This window comes from Anser brachyrhynchus (assembly GCF_964034855.1).
Source record: "Anser brachyrhynchus genome assembly, chromosome: 1".
NCBI classification, from domain to species: Eukaryota; Metazoa; Chordata; class Aves; order Anseriformes; family Anatidae; genus Anser; species Anser brachyrhynchus.
The window spans coordinates 84,416,919-84,437,799 of record NC_137694.1 but is presented as its reverse complement, the minus strand read 5'-3'; positions in this window follow the sequence as shown (position 1 = coordinate 84,437,799).

Below are 20,881 nucleotides of genomic sequence, written 5' to 3'. Positions count from 1 at the left end.
TTTCATTAGGAAAAGAATAATTAGACCAGCAAAGAGCACAACAATTAGAAGCCAGAATTTAACCACTAAATAATGAATGCCAACTCGTAATTTATAGTTAATGAATTAAACTCTCCCAATACACATATTAATATTTCATACACATTTTGAAGAAATTTAAAAAAATACTGTGTGTATAAAATGTCCAGCTAGCTAGTAATATCAAAGTGGAGTATTTCTTGTAAACATAAATCAGTGTTGTAGTCTGTGTATGAGGCACAGGAAACTTTTTTGGTACTTTGAACATGTAATGTGTTTAGTAGCTGCCTTGGGATTAATTTAATTTTAAAAATGTAAAGACTTTTTCCACAGTGCTGCAGAAGCAATAGAATAATTAATTTTTCCAGCCTTTTAGCTTTAAACATAAGGTTAGGAAACACTACAATATAGGGAGTATGTTCTATTAAGGTACATGAATAGAGTTCAGAAGGGCTTTTTCCAGGTATTCCACCAACATATTGCACATTTACGTTTTTTAAAGAGATGAAAAATATATATTTGTTTTCTCTAGCTGGAGATTGAATATGTGCTTGTAATACACAGGGATTTCCAAATAAGTGGAGTCGAGGGGAATGTCAGGAACAGAGATGCATTGCTGGATGGAAATGCAAGAAACAACAGAAACACAGCACAAGACCTGGTTGTGTCCAAGTAGCATATACTGAAACAAAAAGGGGGAGGAAGAAAGGGAAAAATGAGACCTAGCCGATCAGTTCACACAGTAGCACTTCCTTCCAAAGAGTCTGTATAAATGAATAACACTTCTACAGGGACTCATATAGTCCAGGGAGCATCTGTGCACCTCAAACTTTGTAGTTTTTTTTTTCTTTCCTTTTCCAGTGCTGATTTTCCATTCTCGGTCCTCCCCAATCAGGCAAGTAGTGTTCAACTTGACGATTGCTGGCAAATTACCAAGATATTGTGGAATTAACCTGTTTATGTAACCTCTTGTAACCTCTAGTCACCAAATAGATATTGGATGTTTTTTCTGCTTCTGTTCTAGCGCTGAGGGTGTGTGGGGGGTGTGGAAGGGATAGGAGGAAGAAATGGTGAAGGGGGAGGCACTGCAAAAAGAGTCACAACCCATTGCCTATTCTGACAGCTGCCTTGTCTCCTGCGTATGCAGCTATAGTTAAGCATCCAGATGGCGTCAGTACCCAAAGCTGAAGCTAAATTTTCAAAACTCTTGCACTACCCACACACAACTTTGAGTATTGACCTAGAATTTGGAATGAATGAAAGGAATAGTTCCTGCATGCTAATTTTTCTACCCTTAATAATTGAACCTAAAGCCATCGAGAAAAACAGCTTTGTTTATCCACCTCCTTAATAGTTTACACACTTAATAGCTTGGATTTTCACTTTCGTTTCCGCTAATTAACTAAATCTTTCCAAATTGTTTGCTACCCTCCCAGAAAACATGAGCAACCTTTTTCCTGCTAAAATGAACCAATATACTTCAAAGCTGAGCAATCTTATTACCTTGCCAGGTTATATGGAGGGTGTAATCTGGAAGGCTTTCTAAAAATTACCTTTAATGTTATGTTACACTTCCACATTCAGCTTTTATTGCATATCACTAACTATATTGAAATTCAGAAACTGAATTTAGTGACTTATAAAAGCATAAAGGACAAGAATAAGCCAATACCAACTAGGCTGCCAAATCATCTACACAAAGAATGAATGGTTATTAGAAAACAAAATAACTTTAGATTCCACTGGTGCATATGGAAGCAGAAAACCTGAGCCTGGATTTTTAAATGCCTTATAAAGAAAAGTTTGAAAACAAAATAATAAGAAAGCAACAACAGTTACCTTTTTAACTCAGTAGGATCATAGTTGTAAACAGGGATTTAGCAAGTTAGAGGGATGGATTAGTCATTGCCATATAGAAAATACTATTAGGCAGAAACAGAGTGGGGCAGGGTCCTTCCCTGCTTCTGGCTGCAAATCTGTCTTTCCTTTCTTCTGGCATACTTAGAAGACAAAAACCTTAGGAAGTGCTCAGAAGCAAACAAGAATCCAAAGGACTCTGAGATGGCTCTTAAACACCACTGTGAAGTTTTACTGGGTAAGTGGTATATATTTCTGTTAAAGTGATCTTTTCTGCAGCTAGACAAAAGCTCATTTTTTCTACCTTTACTCACCACTGGGCTGTATCACAGCATGATCAAGAGTCTTGTCTCTGGCTTTCACAAAACAGGCCAGCAGGGGCAAAAGAACCTGAGGAGCAGCTCTCAACACTTCTAGGCATAGAACACTAAGCAGGTCCTTCAATATTTCTCCGTATTATGGAAGCTTTTATTTGTCAGAATTTAGAACTAGAAGAGTGGCTATCCCAAGCTCTCAACATAGTATCCAATAAATATTGGGGTTTGGTGCTCTTCAGTAAGATGTTAAGGGGATTTCTACCAGCCAAAAATTGCAATCATGATAGAGCTGATGAGGCTTCCCTTCTGAGAGTTCAACAGCCTACAGGTTTTCTGTGAGGAAGGACCAAAGACAATGAAAAAAACATCTACAAAATCAAGGACAAGGCTCATTTTAATTTCACTACAAACTTTTTCCAGAGTAACTTAACTCCATAAACAGCTTCAATAAATCATTTAAATAAAATACACAGAAATAAACCCAAGGAACTGTGATCAATCCTGGTCACCAACCAGTAGTTTTTGTTGTAGGTTAATAGGAAAGTACTACCCAAACCACAGACTGGTTAAGGTCAGTTATCTTTTGTCATAATATGTTAAAAACATAAATACATATTATTTAAAAGAATTGTTTAGCTTCTGCTATTCTGGCAAAACCTCACATAAATGCATATTTCTTTACAATTTTTATGTGGACTAAGGACTTCAACTATACTAAAAAAATCGTGAAGGTGCAACTTACTAGGAGCATTCAGAAATAATTTGTCAAACACACCTCTTGAGGAGGCAGCAGTGGGGGGCATGTATCTGTTCCATGCCCAGGCAGCTCTGTAGTTTGATTTTAAGATGAAGATAAATCTGTTCCCACCAACAGCTAGCCATGTGTGTGTTTGCCTGTTGCATCTCCTGTATCAACAGGAATTACAGAACAGCTTAGGAACAGATATATTTTAAGAAACTTCCCATGAAAATAAATCACCTTCTCAGCAGTCTGTTCATTGAATTTCACAAAAAATATCCTGAAACATAAATTGTTGCATATCTATTCATAACAGTCTCGGTTTTCCATATTTAAATTAACTCTTTCTAGATGTGTTTCTATTACTGTAAGAAGTATGCATCAATCTCAAGTATACACAATACCTTGCTTAGTGCCATGAACACAATTTACCTGGAAAAAAAAATTGCTTTGAAGTACATGCTTACATAATATGCTTTTCTTCTAACTTGCAGCTTCCTTTTCATTCACTTCCTTTTAATTACTTCCATTTAATTTTTAATACTTCACAGTTTTAATAGGCTTTGAAACACTTCACATTTAACTATTTGAGTAATTTGCTCAACAAATTTGGTCCATTGATTACTGTGCAGATAAAAGACCATTCCAATAAAAAGTAGATGGCACAATACAACTTCAAAAATAATTATACATGTTAATTTGAAATTCTGAACATTATACTTCACACCAGAGTTGTGGCTACAGTGACTGCGAATTGTGAGATATTTACATTAATGTCATATTAGAAATTTAAATTTTGTTACAAATTTTTTTTTGTGCATTCAAAATGAGAGTTACAGTAAATTGCTTCAGGTTATATACCAATACAAATAAGTCTCTATTTTGTGTTGCATAAATGGGAGCACTCATACAAAAGAGATGTTTGCTGTGTTACTGCTCCAAGAACCATAAATAAAAAGAATTATGTAACAAATATGAAAGTTATCATAGAATCATAGAAACATAGAAACATGAAATGGCTTGGATTGGAAAGGACCTTAAGGATAACCTAGTTCCAAACACCCTGCCATGGGCAGGGATGTCACCCACTACCTCAGGTTGCCCAGGGCCCCATCCAAACTGACCTTGAACATCTCCAGTGATGGGGCATCCACAATTTCTCTCGGCTACCTCTTCCACTACCTCACCACAATCTGAGTGAAGAATTTCCTCCTAACATTTTTTGTAAATCTCCCCTCTTTTAGTTTAAAGCCATTCTCCCTTGTTCTATTATTATCTGCCAAGCCCAAGTTGCTCTCCATCTTTTTTATAAGTCATCTTCAAGTATTGAAAGGCTGCAATGAGGTCTCTCCAGAATCTTCTCTTCTTCAGGCTTAACAGCCCCAGCTCCCTCAGCCTGGCTTCATAGGAGAGGTGCTCCAGATCTCTAACCTTCTTTGTTCTAGAGTCCAGAGTGGATCCAGCACTCTGGATCCACTCTAACAGATCCACGTCTTTCTTGTGTGGAGACCCAGACATCTCTGCAAGACTCCCAGTGGGCCCTCACAAGGGCAGAGTAGAGGGGGACAATCACCTCCCTCAACCTGGTGGCCATTCCTCTGTGGATGTAGCCCAGGATGCAGCTGTACTTCTGGGCTACAAGCACATGCTGCTGTCTCATGTAGAGTTTTTTGTCCACCAGAACCCCCAAGTCCTTCTCCACAGGGCTGCTCTAAATGAGCTCCTCTCCCAGTCTGTATTCATGTCTAGGATTTCCCCAACACAGGTGCAGCAGCTTACACTTGTAAGTGTAATTTAACCACTTCTCAAGTTTGTCCATGTCCCTTTGGATGGCATCGCTTCCGTCTGTTGTATCAACTGCACCACTCAGCTTGGTGTCATCTTCAAACTTGCTGAGGGTGCACTCAATCCCACTATGTCATTGATAAAGATATTAAACAGTATCAGTCGCAAGATGGTACATCACCAGCCTCCACCTAGACATAGAGTCACTGACCACAACTCTCTGGGTGCAGCCTTCAAGCCAATTCCTTGTGCATTGAATGGTTTACCCTTCAAATCCATATCTTTCCAATTTGGACATCTGTATGTTACGTGGGACTGTGTGGAAGGCTTTACAGAAGTCCGGGTAGATGACATCATTGAGTCTTCCTTAGTCAACTGATCCCTTAACTACATCTATGATGATGTATATCATAGAAGGCCATGAGATTGTTCAGGCACAGTTTGCCTTTGGTAAAACCATGCCGGCTGTCTCTGATCAATGCCATGTCCAGCGTGTGCCTTAACATTTCTTCCAGAACAATCTGTTCCATGATCTTTCCAAGCATACAGGTAAGGCTCACTGGTCTGTAGTTCCCCAGGTCCTCCTTTCTACCCTTTTTAAAAATGGGAGTGTTTTCCCTTTTTCCAGCTACCAGGGACTTCACCTGAGTGCCAGGACTTTTCAAATGTGACGGAGAGAGGCTTGGCAACTCCACCAGCCAGTACCCTCAGGACCCTGGGATGCATGTCATCAGGTCCCATAGACTTGCACTTGTTCAATTTTGTTGTGTGGTCTCAAACCTGCTCTTTGTTTAGAGTGGGAGAGACTTTGCTGCCTCAGCCCTCGCCTAGAAGTTCTGGGACTCGAGAGATGTGGGAAACCTGACTGCCAGTGAAGACCAAGGCAAAGTTGTTGTAAATGCACTCTAGGAGTCTCCTGGATTGCTTACATTATGTTTGATCTTTTTCATCTTTACTTGTTCCCAAGTTTAAAGTAAGACAATGACTGATGGATGTGTAAAAACAATATTCCCAATACCAATCTTGCCCTTAGTGACCTCTTTGTAGTTTTCTGCTGTATCAGATAATCACAGACTCTGGCGAGACTCTAATGAAGATCTTTATGTTGCCTTAAATTTAATACAGTATTTTAATTTAGAAACTATATCAATTCTCATTGCAATGGATACAACCACAATAACTTATAGACAGTGCAGATCTCCAGCCTCAAATAATGCACAGAAATTGTTATATTGAACCAGTGGACTTACCTCTAAAGTCCCATGTGATTTTTTATTTATTTTTTCTTTTGCACTAAGCAGAGACCATGATGAGTTTGGAAAAACATGAAAAAGGGACCTTTCTCTTTTCCAAGACAAAGAGGTCTTGTGTGAATTGTGGTCTTTTAAAGTATTCATGTGGTCATTTGAAAAATATTTTTGCAAATTTCTCTTTACCCCTTGTATCCAGAAACAATGTAATACATTGGGACTTTCCTCATAACCATGAACCTAATCGTATTAGAGATTTTAGATTAGATTAAAATTATATTTAGGTTAAATTATATTTAAATTAGATTTGCTCTCATAAGTGATTGAAGGATCAGCCATAATCAGGTGTTGATCACTATAGTGGAATAGCTGTTCCATTAGAAGACATATCGTCAGCATGTACTGCAAAGGAAAATGTCCTTTGCAGGAAATGTAAGATTTTATTTTTTTTTCCTCATCATCCTTACTGAAATTTCAGAAAAAAATATAATCTGATATCTCAAACTTTCATAGCAAATTGTTGAAAAAAATAGGCAAAGAATGTAGGCATTACCTTTGTCTGAAAAGTATTTATTTTGGCCAAATTTACGTTTAAAAAATGTAACCAAAAAGATTGTTCAAACCTGATATTTGTAGCTTAATCCCTCTTCCCACAGATATTTTCCACACTCAGAGATTAAAAGGACCCATGTGTTCATTTGCGGTTTGGTTTCTCAGTCTGATTTAACACAGTGTATCTATACAGTCATGTAGACAGTATAAAATATCTATTGAAATAGTTCCAGATGACAAATGTAATCTGTTTTCTTGTACTACTTCAGTTTTAGTGTCCTGGAAGTATATCTGCTTTTTAACACTCTTTTGTCCTCCTTTTTACATGTGGGAAATTGGGATCTGAGATGTGATATCTTTTGGGATTGATCTTGCACAAGATTTGAACCAATACAGAACCAGACATTATTTCACCTATGCCCCCATCCCTTCTCAGGCAAAACAGTATTCATTCTTCAGCTTTGTGGTCACATAATATTTCAAGTAATATATGAAAAACAAACAAAAACAAAAACAAAAACAAAACAGAAACACATATTAGGCTTCCATATATACCACTATGTGACAAAATGTATCACATAATATTTGGTTGATGCAAACATGAACATAGGATCAAAGTGATCTTTATTAGGAGGCAATTCTTTACTGTAAGGGTAGTGAGGAACTGGAACACGTTGCCAAGAGAAGTTGTGGATGCCCTGGAGGTGTTCAAGGCCAGGCTGGGTGGGGCCTTAGCCAACCTGATGTAGTGGGTGACATCCCTGCCTATGGCAGGGTGGGTTGGAGTTAGATGATCTTTAAGGTTCCTTCCAACCTGAGCCGTTCTATGATTCTACAATTCTACAATTCTATGATTCTATGATTATATGACCTAGCAGTGTATAAAGTGATGCTGTGCATTACATAAACTTGCAGATGTATGAACTCTGAAATTGCCTGTGATCATTACGAAATGCAACCCCCCCCCCCCAAAAAAAAAAAAAAAGGGGGCTGAATGATGTGGGTGCTACTGATTTAAAAGCTGTTGTTTTTTTTTTTTTTTTTTTTTTTTTTAATAATGTACTGGATGACAAAAGACTTTCATGTCTTGTAAGTTTTTCTGTAGGCAGCAGTTAATGGCTTTTCTATATTACAACCCATCCTACATTGTAAGAACTTCAGTGGGACAAGATAATAAACTATATTAAGACTTGAAAAAAAAATTCAATATTTGCAGGTCATCATTCATTTACATTTCTCCAAAGAGCATCAATAATTGGAAAGCCAAATTAGAGCCTGTTTGTAAGAAATATATAAGAATTTAAAAAGAAAAGCATCCAATGTGTGACAAAGACATGAAGAAATAGTAAAAATGAACCTCCTGAAATTACATTCTTGGTTCTTTAAACAGTCTGATTTTGTTTTTGTTTTCAACTTTCTGCAGGCTTTCTCTCATTTATTAGCAACTTATGTTTATAAGAAAAGGACACACTGGAAAAAAATACAAATAGAACTAATAAAAATAGCCGGAAGGGCAAAATACACAAACGGATGGAAAGAGGCCAAACAGATCTGCAGTATGGGGTGTTTTATACATTTCACGTCAGTTGCGTTAATGGTTTCCAAGTAAATTGATCCGAAGTTGTCCTCCTTAATAGTATTAGAAGAAAAAGGTAAAACACATAGTAAATAAAACAGTTAGTCTAAGATAACTTGGACAAGTGCAAAGAAAGGATGCTACATTACATGTATCACACTTCCGTTACTTCAAATTCTCTTACTAAATATGGTACCATATCTACTTATGTGAGGTAGAGGTCACATTTTCAAGGACGGCACTGTGGGAAATATGAAAGGTCTTCTTCCTTTTCTGTTATTCTTCTGCCAGACAATTAGTTGTAGGAGGAGAAATGGAGATTGTATTTCTCCTTGAAACCTACCAAAATTCACACTGAAGAAGCAATTTTGCAGTCCTGAAATATGAACTGATTGCATGATCTTGAAATCACCTGAGTTAGGAGGCAGCTCCTATTCACAGCTTGACAAAATGTCATATTTGTCTCTGAGCAGCAGCGGAAGGGTAGGCTGTAAATGCTCTACTTCAGCAACCATCCAAGACATCAGACCTGAAGAAATGTCATTCTGCCCAGGATCCCAGAAGCTGGCAAACTGTGGAGGTGCTGCTCACCCAGACAAGTATGCCCTAATCCAGAAGGAGGGCTTGGGCACACCGCCTTCAGAGTCATACTTTCCCACAGCAAACCTAGCCAAGTACTGACCAGTGTTACTGTCCTAGCATATAAAAATGTAGAGTTCCAGCCAGCCTTAATAAAATCAATCACTTCAGGAGATCTACTCCTGGTGGTAGTTATGTTTGCATAGATTTTCAAGATCTAGCTTTATATTTGCAAATGAGATTTCAATAGAGAGAGGTAATCTGATAATATTATGAATTTTATTAAAAATAAAGGGCCTAATTCCTCACTTCATCACTCCAGGATTACATTAATGAATTTCCATGAAGATAAAACCAGTGAAAAACTCTCCAAATTAGCACAATCATAAACCTAGAATAATGTGCTCTGAAGTTTTTGCCCATTATGTGTGGGGAGTATCTGTATGGCAGAATACGTTCAGTGATGAATGGCAAGGTTTGGGTGGGAGTGGGAAGGCGGGAGTCCACTTTACTTCTCTTCTTTCCTTCTGTCTATACATTATGAACATTTTCTGAAAATAATTTGCTCATCAAGTGTCAGATGCAAACATCATTTTAGTTAGTCTGCAGGTTGTTACCTACCTGAATGAATCATTTTTCATAAAGAAATAAAGCAGGAGCAGATGGAGAGTGTTTTAATATCTACATATTATTATTTCAGACAAGACTGATATTCGTTGAAATTTTAGACTCTATGACTCAACTATTTTAACAAGAAAATATCAGTGCAACGTAGTTGACAGGTTTTATTTTGAGGACTGAAAAATGGTTTGCAAATCATTTGTTAACGTTTCAGTTTGTAACAATATTGCTTCTTTAGCCACAACAGAGTGGCTTGCTATACCAGACACTTTGTTTTTCAGCTATTATGTGGAAAGGATATTATGTATCTACCATTTTCAATGGCTTTATTCATAGCACTGAATTCAACACTAAAAGAAGGCATTTATTAGAGTAGGCCATGATACACAATCCTACCACCAAGTTAGAAGCAGCAGGAGTCAGAAAGAAAGGGATGCTTTACTTCACCAGATCTGTGGCAGTATCTTAATAACCTGTCTGAGTGGTGAAATTAGTGTCAAAATTTAAGTGTGAATAGATTTACATATACTTTTTTTTTTTCATTTCGTTATAGTATACACCATACAAAATTAAATTACTCCTGGAGTTGGCCACACCAAAAAAAAAAAAAAAAAAAAAAAAAAGGTGTTTGCATTAGATGCAACAGAAGGAAAGATTAAGATTAAAAAAAAAAAAAAGTTTCATCTGTTCTTGGTAGAGGAAGGAGTATAAATGAAAGAAAGAATAAATTTTCTTTTGACCTCATGTATGCAGTTCTAATGTCTGAACTTAAAAGATATTGTTGCATGTTGCCCATAGAAATATGAATAGATTGAGATTAAGGATAAAGGAAACACTCAGAAATGCTAAAAAGTGCACTCAGGGAATTTCTCAAAGGCATATCATTCTTAGTGTTAGTCTACTACAGAAATATCTCAGTTCTTTTCCATCTCTGTGCAAGATTGTGGGAAACAGAGAGTGGCAGTTAATGGCTGTGTGTGTCTAGGCCAGCTAGTTCTCCTAGGAGCTGCCCATAAGATTCTGGATGTTGTTTTGGCTCCTAATTGCTCTGGAGTTAGTAAAATGGTATTCAGTCTCATTTTCTTCTAGATGTACAATAATATGAAGATATAAATACACTTATGGGTGCTAAATAAGTAGACAAAGGATGTAGGAGAGGAAAGGGGTCTTGATTCTAATTTCTGAGCACTTTTGCAGTAGTAATCTCTCTCTGACTGTAAGAGACCTTATCCTCATTTATCCTGCTGTAAACAGAAGTTGATACAAACCCAAATAACACATTACAGATCTCACCATTTGTGTCACTAATACCAGAAGACTGCAATAATATTTTGCTTATGCACTGTAGGCACAAAAACTTGAAGCACCTAGTTTACTTGACTCCATATGGATAAAAATGGTGATAGAAATGACAGACAGACAAAGACATATATATATATGTCTTTGTCTGTATATATAAAAAGTATATATATAAACTTTTAGGAAATTTTAATAGATTTTTTTAATAGATTTTTAATAGATTTTATTATCACTTAATTGAAATGATGTAATTTGGCCAAATTACTTCCAGTGATATTTTGGTACTGCTCTATGTTTACTATCAGCTGTGGAATAAAGAAAAATAAGCTGGAGAAAACCTATCTAAATATAAATATAGTACAGAAGTGGAAGTCATTTTAACCAGAAAGTTATGATAGAAAAGAATATATATATTGTGGCTTAACCTGGAAATTAATATAATACAGTATCAAATATTTCTACCAAGTTCCGACTGCTCTGAACATTTTTGGCTTACACGGCTGGCAGGATGGAAACCTACACCTTGTAGAAGCAAATCACCAGGGAAAATTTCCAGCCAGAGCATAAATAAAGATTTATTGACTTGACAAAGTAAATTGGAACATGACAAAAACAGTTTGATCAGCACAGATAATGAAAAATTACCAGCGAAAAATAGAGTTCAGATTCAGTTGTGGTCATACATGTGTGTAGATGGTGCTAAATGAGGAATTCATTGAACGTTTTAAAAGCCTGAAAAAAATTGACAAGCATCACATCAAATCTGCAACTTATCAATGAGTAGCATAAATACTTGCTTCATATTAGTACAAAGAGTCACAGGCTAAATTTGAGTTCCAGTGAAAGGGAGGAGCAGGGATCTGTTACCAAAACAAACTAACAAACAAATACAAACGAAAAAGAAGAAAAAGAAAAAGAAAAAGAAAAAGAAAAAGAAAAAGAAAAAGAAAAAGAAAAAGAAAAAGAAAAAGAAAAAGAAAAAGAAAAAGAAAAAGAAAAAGAAAAAGAAAAAGAAAAAGAAAAAGAAAAAGAAAAAGAAAAAGAAAAAGAAAAAGAAAAAGAAAAAGAAAAAGAAAAAGAAAAAGAAAAAGAAAAAGAAAAAGAAAAAGAAAAAGAAAAAGAAAAAGGAAAAAGAAAAAGAAAAAGAAAAAGAAAAAAAGAAAAAGAAAAAGACAAAGAAAAAGAGACAAAGAAAAAAATCCACATTTTTTCTTTGTTAAAAAGTAAGCAAATTAAAAAAAAATGAATTAATTCTTTTGGTTGGAAGGATAATTCATAATGTTTTTTTCAGAGAGGCAAAAATGGCCCAGTGAAACTGCTTGCTGAAATACTGGATGTAATAGAATAAAAGTCAGAAAATTGTGGGGGAAAAAAAAAAATCAGTAGACTTATAATTGGTTTTAAATAGTTGATGTTCTGGCACTACATTTAAACCTAGAAATACATAGAACACATTAGTTTACATTTTCAAATAAGCCCTAAGATCTCTGTCTGTGGCAGGCACTATTTATGACATTCATAAATCTTTTTGTGGGGTGTTTTGAAAAATTGACCTCTTTCGGGATAATAGTGACAAAAACAATCTAATGCAGATACATGAAGAGTTCTAATGACTTTGATGAGCATTTATCAAAGGTTTTCACACATCATGCAGTATGAGAAATGAGAAGAAAAAGAGCAAAGTGAAGCAGGAGTGTGTATTTGTGAGTCTGTCATCGTGTGTTCACATGGATGGAAATGTCAGCAGTGGGTGATTCCTAACTGACTTACCTCAACTTAAAAAGACAACTTTGACAAGCCTTTAGCAAGCAGCATTATTAAACAAAAATTATATTTAGTGAATAAAAAGTGGTAGAACAATGTAAAAGCATCATAAATAGAGAAAACTATAATAATGACCTAGAATAAATGACCAGTCAGCTAGAAGAGCCATGAAGAATATAAAAATATGAAAAAGAGAAAATTATTGCTGTAGAAGACACTAGCAAAAGGATGAATATCAGAAACCATTACAAGCCTGTAAACTATATTTTGCTAAACCTGAGGGATACAGTCCTACTCTCCATGGCCCAAAGTAGCATTATCACCCTCATATGACTGAAATACTTCAAGTTTTCCCATTAGAGAAGGAATCTGAAAGGCAAATATTTTATGTATTATAGCTTATATGAAAGGAATAATACAAGAATCTTGTATGCTGACAGTACAATTTACCAACAAGTGCTGAAAAACGTAATTGATGTTGTATCTCTTGAGAGGCAACTGTTATTACTATATTATTAATAGAATTTTATTATTACTAGCTATTACTAAGGAATTATCAAAACAATTACTTGAAAAATAATTTCTCTTTGATGCAAAGTACTCCATGTACCTAGAATCATAGAATCACAGAATATCCCAAGTTGGGAGGGACCCACAAGGATTATTGGGCCTCAACTCCTGGGTCCACACAGAACAACCCAAAAATCAAACCATACGTCTAAGAGCATTATCAGATAGCACAGATTACTGATGCCATAACCTTTGGAGAAAACACCATAAAGTCCAGCTCAACTTCAGTAGAATCATATCATAGAATCATGTCATAGAATGGCTTGGATTGGAAGGGACCGTAAAGATCATCTACTTCCAAACCACCTGCCATAGACAGGGATGTCACCCACTACATCAGGTTCACCAAGGCCTTGTCCAGCCTGGCCTTAAACACCTCCAAGAATGGGGCATCCAGAACTTCTCTTGGCAACCTCTTCCACTACCTCACCACAATCTGAGTGAAGAATTTCCTCCTAACATCTATCTAAATCTCCCTTCTTTTAGTGTAAAGATGTTCCCCCTTGTCCTATCATTATCTGCCCAAGCAAAATGTTGCTCTCCATCTTTTTTTATAAGCCCTCTTCAAGTATTGAAAAGCTGTAATAAGGTCACCCCTGAGCTTTCTCTTCTTCAGACAAAACGGCCTCAGCTCTGTCAGCTTTTCTTCTCATGAGAGGTCCTCCAGCACTCTGATCAATTTCATAGCCCTCCTCTGGACCTGCTCTAACAGATGAACACCTTTCTTGTGTTGGGGGGCCTCAGACTTGGAATCAGTAATCCAAGTGGTGCTTCAGGACAGAGTAGAGGGGCACGATCACCTCCCTGATGATTGACCCTCCTGCTGGTCAGACCTCTGTTGATGCAGCCCAGGATGCAGTTGGCCTTCTGGGCTGCAAGTGCACATGGCTGGCTCATGTTGAGCTTTTTGTTCACTAGAACTCCCAAATCTTTCTCTGCAGGGCTGCTCTCAATGTATTCTTCTCCCAGTCTGTACTCCTGTCTGGGATTGCCCCAACCAAGGTGCAACACCTTGCACTTAGACTTGTTGAACTGTACAACTTCAGTACCATCAACCGTTCCACTCACCTTAGTGTCACCTGCAAATTAGGTGAGGGTGCACTTGATCCCATTGTCTATGATGATGATATTATTAAATGCTCCCAGTCCAAGGACAGGTGTCTGAGAGACACCACTTGTCACCAGCCTCCACCCGGACATACAGCAATTGACCACAACTCTCTGGGTGCAGCCTTCAACCCAATTCCTTGTCCATTGAATAGTCCACCCTTCAAATCCATCTCTCTCCAATTTGGAGATTTTAAAGTCATGTGGGACCATGTTAAAGGTCTTACAGAAGTCCAGGTAGATGACATCGCTCAATCTTCCCTAGTGTCCTGGTTCCAGTTAGGACAGAGTTAATTTTTCCTCATAGTAGCTGGTAGGGTGCTATGTTTTGGATTAGGATGAGAAGAGCGCTGATAACATGCTGATGTTTTAATTGTTGCAGAGCAGTGTTTACACCAGGCCAAGGACTTTTCGGCTTCTCGCTCTGTCCTGCCAGCGAGCAGGCTAGGGGTGCAGCAGGAGCTGGGAGGGGACAGACCCAGGACAGCTGACCCAAACTGGCCAAAGGGGTATTCCATACCACCTGACGTCATGCTAAACAATATATAGGGGTGGCTGGCCGGGGTGGGGGGCCGGCTGCTCGGGGATAGGCTGGGCATCGGTCAGCGGGTGGTGAGCAATTGCATTGTGCATCACTTGTTTTCTTACACATTATTATTATTAATAATATTATCATTATCACTATTATTATTATTATTGTTATTATTATATTCCTGTCTTAATAAACTGTCTTTTATCTCAACTCACCGGCTTCACTTTCCCGTTTCTCTCCCCCATCCCAGAGAGGGAGGGGGGAGGGTGAGCGAACGGCTGTGTGGTGTTTAGCTGACAGCCGGGTTAAACCACAACAGTCCTTTTGGCGCCCAACGTGGGGCTCGAAGGGTTGAGATATCGACAAATTTGACCAGAGTGTGTTAAACTAAAATTGGTATAAGTATTGGACCTGCTTAATAGTTGCTAGTCACGATGTTGATTGCCTTAATCTCCAGTCTGCTCTGCCTGTTTTCCAAATTGAGTTTTATAGTGCGTTACTTTCTGTATGTGCTCCCTGTTGCACTGTTTATCCTTTCCGGGCCCTGGTTTAAGATTGTTATGGTACTGTGCGGTGTAACAATGGCTTATGAAATGATGAAATATCTGGTCACGACTCTAACCTGGTATTTGTATTCAGCTGTACTGTACTGACGTCAACTCTATACTTTGGAACCCATATCTCGGAAACTATTAGCAATTACACCTATTGCCTGTTTTTGTTAGGGAGCCAATCTGTGAAGGGGACAGGGGAAGACATGTTTCCCTACCTGTTCACTCTCCCTTTCTCCTTCACCACCACCCTCTTATCCCCCGAGCTAGTTACGGTGGTTCTCTGAGATGTTGAATATCCTTGGGATACTCAGACCAGCCTGCTCTTGTTGTTATGTCTCCTGAATGCGCTTCAGGTTTTGTTGAGGGTTAAACAACTACTTAGGAATCTCATCCGGAGATCTGTCTTGAGGCGGGATGGTTGCGAGTGGCAGGGAGTGTGGGAGGATATGGGCAGGTTTCTAGAGCAGTGGTCACCTCCAGTGTTTTGGACATTCACCCCTGAACAACTGCAAAATCCTAAAAAGCTGGCAGAATGCTTGAAAAAAAGGTGTCATGACTCTGGCAGTTCCAAAGTGACACAAATCACTGTAGCGTGCTGGGGTCTGGCTTGTGCCTATCGAGCTGCAATTGATGCTACTAGCAACCTAGCTCCAGCTCCTGCAGCCGCTCCTGCTCCTGCAGCCATTCCAGTTCCAGCTCCTGCAGCCGCTCCAGCTCCAGCTCCTGCAGCTGCTCCAGCTCCTGCAGCCGCTCCAGCTCCTGCAGCCGTTCCAGCTCCTGCAGCCGCTCCAGCTCCTGCAGCTGCTCCAGCTCCAGCTCCTGCAGCGACTCCAGCTCCTGCAGCCACTCCAGCTCCAGCTCCTGCAGCCGTTCCAGCTCCAGCTCCTGCAGCCGCTCCAGCTCCAGCTCCAGCTCCAGCTCCAGCTCCCGCAGCCACTCCAGCCCCTGCAGCAGCTCCAGCTCCTGCAGCTGCTCCCACTCCTCTGTCTGGGTCAGAGAAACGAGCTGTAGCAGTGCAAGTTGACCCCGCAGAGGGTATTCCAACCCCTGTGGCAGACCCTGTGTCTGGGTCAGAGAAACGAGCTGTAGCAGTGCAAGTTGCCCCTGTAGACAAGGTGAAGAAATGGTATAGAGGCTCAGGTCGTTTAGAACGCAGACAGTCTTCTGCTAAGTCTGGGCATAGTGAAGACGAGGCTGGGCCATCAAAGGTGCAGGAGACTGAATATGAGGATGGGGATGTCGAAAAATCAACAGTAACTACCCGGACTCTATACCAGCGTGAGCTACGAGATGTACGAAAAGATTTTGGTCGCTGTATAGGTGAGCAGCTTGTCACCTGGCTGCTCCGGTGCTGGGACACGGGAGCCAATTATGTGGAATTAGAGGGCAAGGAAGCCAGGCGGCTGGGATCCCTTGCTAGGGACGCATGCATTGACAAAGCAATTGGAGATGGAGCACGATCTCGCAGCCTCTGGAGGCGTCTCCTGTCAGCTGTGCAGGAAAGGTATCCCTTCAAGGAAGAACTTGTATGTCTACCAGGCAAATGGACCACCACGGAGAAGGGAATTCAGTACCTGAGGGAATTGGCCGTACGGGAAGTAATTTATGAGGACCTAGACGACGCACAAACATCCGCAGATCCAGATGCAGTCCGATGTACACCACCCATGTGGTGGAAGTTTGTACGGAGTGCATCATCATCATATGCCAGCTCATTGGCAATACTAACCTGGAAAGCGGAGGAGAATCCCCCAGTGAGTGAAGTGACTAAAATACTCCGGCAGTACGAAGGAAATCTCTCCTCTTCCCTACAGGCCTGTGTCTCAGCTGTGGAGAAACTCTCTGAAGAGGTCCACCAACTTAAAGAGAATTTATCTTCCCCTCCACCTGAACGAACCAGTGTCCACCAGCTAAAAGAGAATGCTTTGGAGAAACTTTCTGAAAAGATCCACCAACTTGAAGAAAGATTATCTTCCCCTCCACCTGAACGAACCAGTGTCCACCAGCTAAAAGAGAATACTTTGGAGAAACTTTCTGAAAAGATCCACCAACTTGAAGAGAGATTATTTTCCTCCCCACCTGTACAAACCAGTGTCTCAGCTATTAGGGGTAAACGTTCATCTATGCAAGGAAGACAATATGGTGGGCACACACACCGCGCCACCCTGTGGTTTTTTTACCTACGTGACCATGGAGAGGACATTGGAAAATGGGATGGAAAATCTACTGCGACCCTAGAGGCACGGGTACGTGAATTGCAAAGGAAAACAATTGGGAAAAAGGAGTTCTCTGAAAAGTTTGCTGCTCCAACTTCCAGCAGGCAGTCCTTTAAACACAGAAACGAAGATTCTGACCAGGACTAGAGGGGCCCTGCCTCCAGCCAGGGGGAGGAAAGGGACAATCGAGTTTATTGGACTGTGTCGATTCGATGGGCTGGCACGTCAGACGCACAGAAGTATAAGGCTTTGGTAGACACCGGTGCACAATGTACTCTAATGCCATCAAGCTATAAAGGGCCAGAGCCCATCTGTATTTATGGTGTGACGGGGGGATCCCAGCAGTTAACTGTATTGGAGGCTGAAGTGAGTCTAACCGGTAATGAGTGGCAAAAGCACTGTATTGTGACTGGCCCAGATGCTCCGTGCATCCTTGGCATAGACTATCTTAGAAGAGGATATTTCAAGGACCCAAAAGGGTTCCGCTGGGCTTTTGGCATAGCTGCCTTGGAGACAGAGGACATTAAACAGTTGTCTACCTTGCCTGGTCTCTCAGAGGACCCTTCTGTTGTGGGGTTGCTGAGGATTGAAGAACAGCAAGTGCTGATCGCTACCACAACTGTGCACCGGCGGCAACATCGCACCAACCGAGACTCCCTGAGTCCCATCCATAAGCTAATTCGTCAACTGGAGAGCCAAGGAGTGATCAGCAAGACTCATTCACCTTTTAATAGTCCCATATGGCCAGTGCGAAAGTCTAATGGTGAGTGGAGACTAACAGTGGACTACCGTGGCCTGAACGAAGTCACGCCACCACTGAGTGCTGCAGTGCCGGACATGCTAGAACTCCAGTATGAACTGGAATCAAAGGCAGCCAAGTGGTATGCCACAATTGATATCGCTAATGCATTTTTCTCCATCCCTCTAGCAGCACAGTGCAGGCCACAGTTTGCTTTCACTTGGAGGGGAGTCCAATATACTTGGAATCGGCTGCCCCAGGGGTGGAAACACAGCCCTACCATTTGCCATGGACTGATCCAGTCTGTGCTGGAGCAGGGGGAAGCTCCTGAACACCTGCAGTACATCGATGACATCATTGTGTGGGGCGACACTGCAGAAGAAGTTTTCGAGAAAGGGAAGAAAATAGTCCAAATCCTTCTGAAGGCCGGTTTTGCCATAAAACAGAATAAAGTTAAAGGACCTGCATGAGAGATCCAGTTTTTAGGAATAAAATGGCAAGATGGACGTCGTCAAATCCCAATGGATGTGATCAACAAAATAACAGCTATGTCTCCACCAACTAGCAGAAAAGAAACACAAACTTTCCTAGGTGTCGTGGGGTTTTGGAGAATGCATATTCCAAATTACAGTCTGATTGTAAACCCGCTCTACCAAGTAACCCGTAAGAAGAATGCTTTTGAATGGGGCCCTGAGCAACGACAAGCCTTTGAACAAATTAAGCAGGAAATAGTTCATGCAGTAGCCCTCGGGCCAGTCCGAACAGGACCAGATGTAAAGAATGTGCTCTACACCGCAGCCGGAGAGAATGGTCCCACCTGGAGCCTCTGGCAGAAAGAACCTGGGGAAACTCGAGGTCGACCCCTGGGGTTTTGGAGTCGGGGATACAGAGGATCTGAGGCCCGCTATACTCCAACTGAAAAGGAGATATTGGCAGCATATGAAGGAGTTCGATCTGCTTCGGAATTGGTCGGTACTGAAGCGCAGCTCCTCCTGGCACCCCGACTGCCGGTACTAGGCTGGATGTTCAGAGGAAGGGTCCCCTCTACACATCATGCAACTGATGCTACATGGAGCAAGTGGGTTGCACTGATTACTCAACGGGCTCGAATAGGAAACCCCAGTCACCCAGGAATCTTGGAGGTGATTATGGACTGGCCAGAAGGCAAATACTTTGGGATATCATCAGAGGAGGAGGTGGTTCATGCTGAAGAAGCCCCACTGTACAACAAGCTACCGGAAAATGAGAAGAAATATGCCTTGTTCACTGACGGGTCCTGTCGTATTGTGGGAAAGCATCGGAGATGGAAAGCTGCTGTATGGAGTCCTACACGACGAGTTGCAGAAGCTGCTGAGGGAGAAGGTGAATCGAGTCAGTTTGCAGAAGTAAAAGCCATTCAGCTGGCTTTAGATATTGCTGAACGAGAAAAGTGGCCAGTTCTCTATCTCTATACTGATTCATGGATGGTAGCAAATGCCCTGTGGGGTGGTTACAGCAATGGAAGCAGAATAACTGGCAGCGCAGGGGCAAGCCCATCTGGGCTGCGGCATTGTGGCGAGATATTGCTGCCCGGGTAGAGAACCTGGTTGTAAAGGTACGCCATGTAGATGCTCATGTGCCCAAGAATCGGGCTACTGAAGAACATCAAAACAACCAGCAGGTGGATGAGGCTGCTAAGATTGAAGTGGCTCAGGTGGACCTGGACTGGCAACATAAAGGTGAATTATTTATAGCCCGATGGGCCCATGACACCTCAGGCCATCAAGGTAGAGATGCAACCTACAGATGGGCTCGTGATCGAGGGGTGGACCTGACCATGGACACTATAGCACAGGTTATTCATGACTGTGAAACATGTGCTGCAATCAAGCAAGCCAAACGGTCAAAACCTCTTTGGTATGGAGGACGATGGCTGAAATATAAATATGGAGAGGCCTGGCAGATTGATTACATCACACTCCCTCAAACCCGCAACGGCAAGCGCCACGTACTTACAATGGTGGAAGCAACCACCGGATGGCTGGAAACATATCCTGTGCCCCATGCCACGGCCCGGAACACTATCCTGGGCCTTGAAAAGCAAGTCCTGTGGCGACATGGCACCCCAGAGAGAATTGAGTCAGACAACGGGACTCATTTCCGAAACAACCTTGTAGACACTTGGGCCAAAGAACATGGTATTGAGTGGGTTTATCACATCCCCTATCATGCACCAGCCTCTGGAAAAGTTGAACGATACAATGGACTGTTGAAGACTACACTGAAAACAATGGGTGCTGGGACATTCAAAAATTGGGATACACATTTGGCAAAGGCCACCTGGTTAGTCAATACTAGGGGATCTGCCAACCGAGCTGAACCTGCCCAATCAAACCTGTTACGCACTGTAGAAGGGGATAAAGTTCCTGTAGTGCATGTAAGAAACATGCTGGGTAAAACAGTCTGGGCTACTCCTGCCTCAGGAAAAGGCAAACCCATTCGTGGAATTGCTTTTGCTCAGGGACCTGGATGCACTTGGTGGGTAATGCAAAAGAATGGGGAGGTCCGGTGTGTACCTCAAGGGGATTTGATACTGGGTGAGAATAGCCCATGAGTTGAATTGTAGTATGTTAATTATTATATAATACTGTATGTCATCACTACCATGATTGCTATATATCATAGATGAAAATGGTGATTAATTAGAATGTATTGGAAAGAGTGTAACCTGAGCATGACATAAATGGTATGGAATAAGGGGTGGATATCTGTCCTGGTTCCAGTTAGGACAGAGTTAATTTTCCCTCATAGTAGCTGGTAGGGTGCT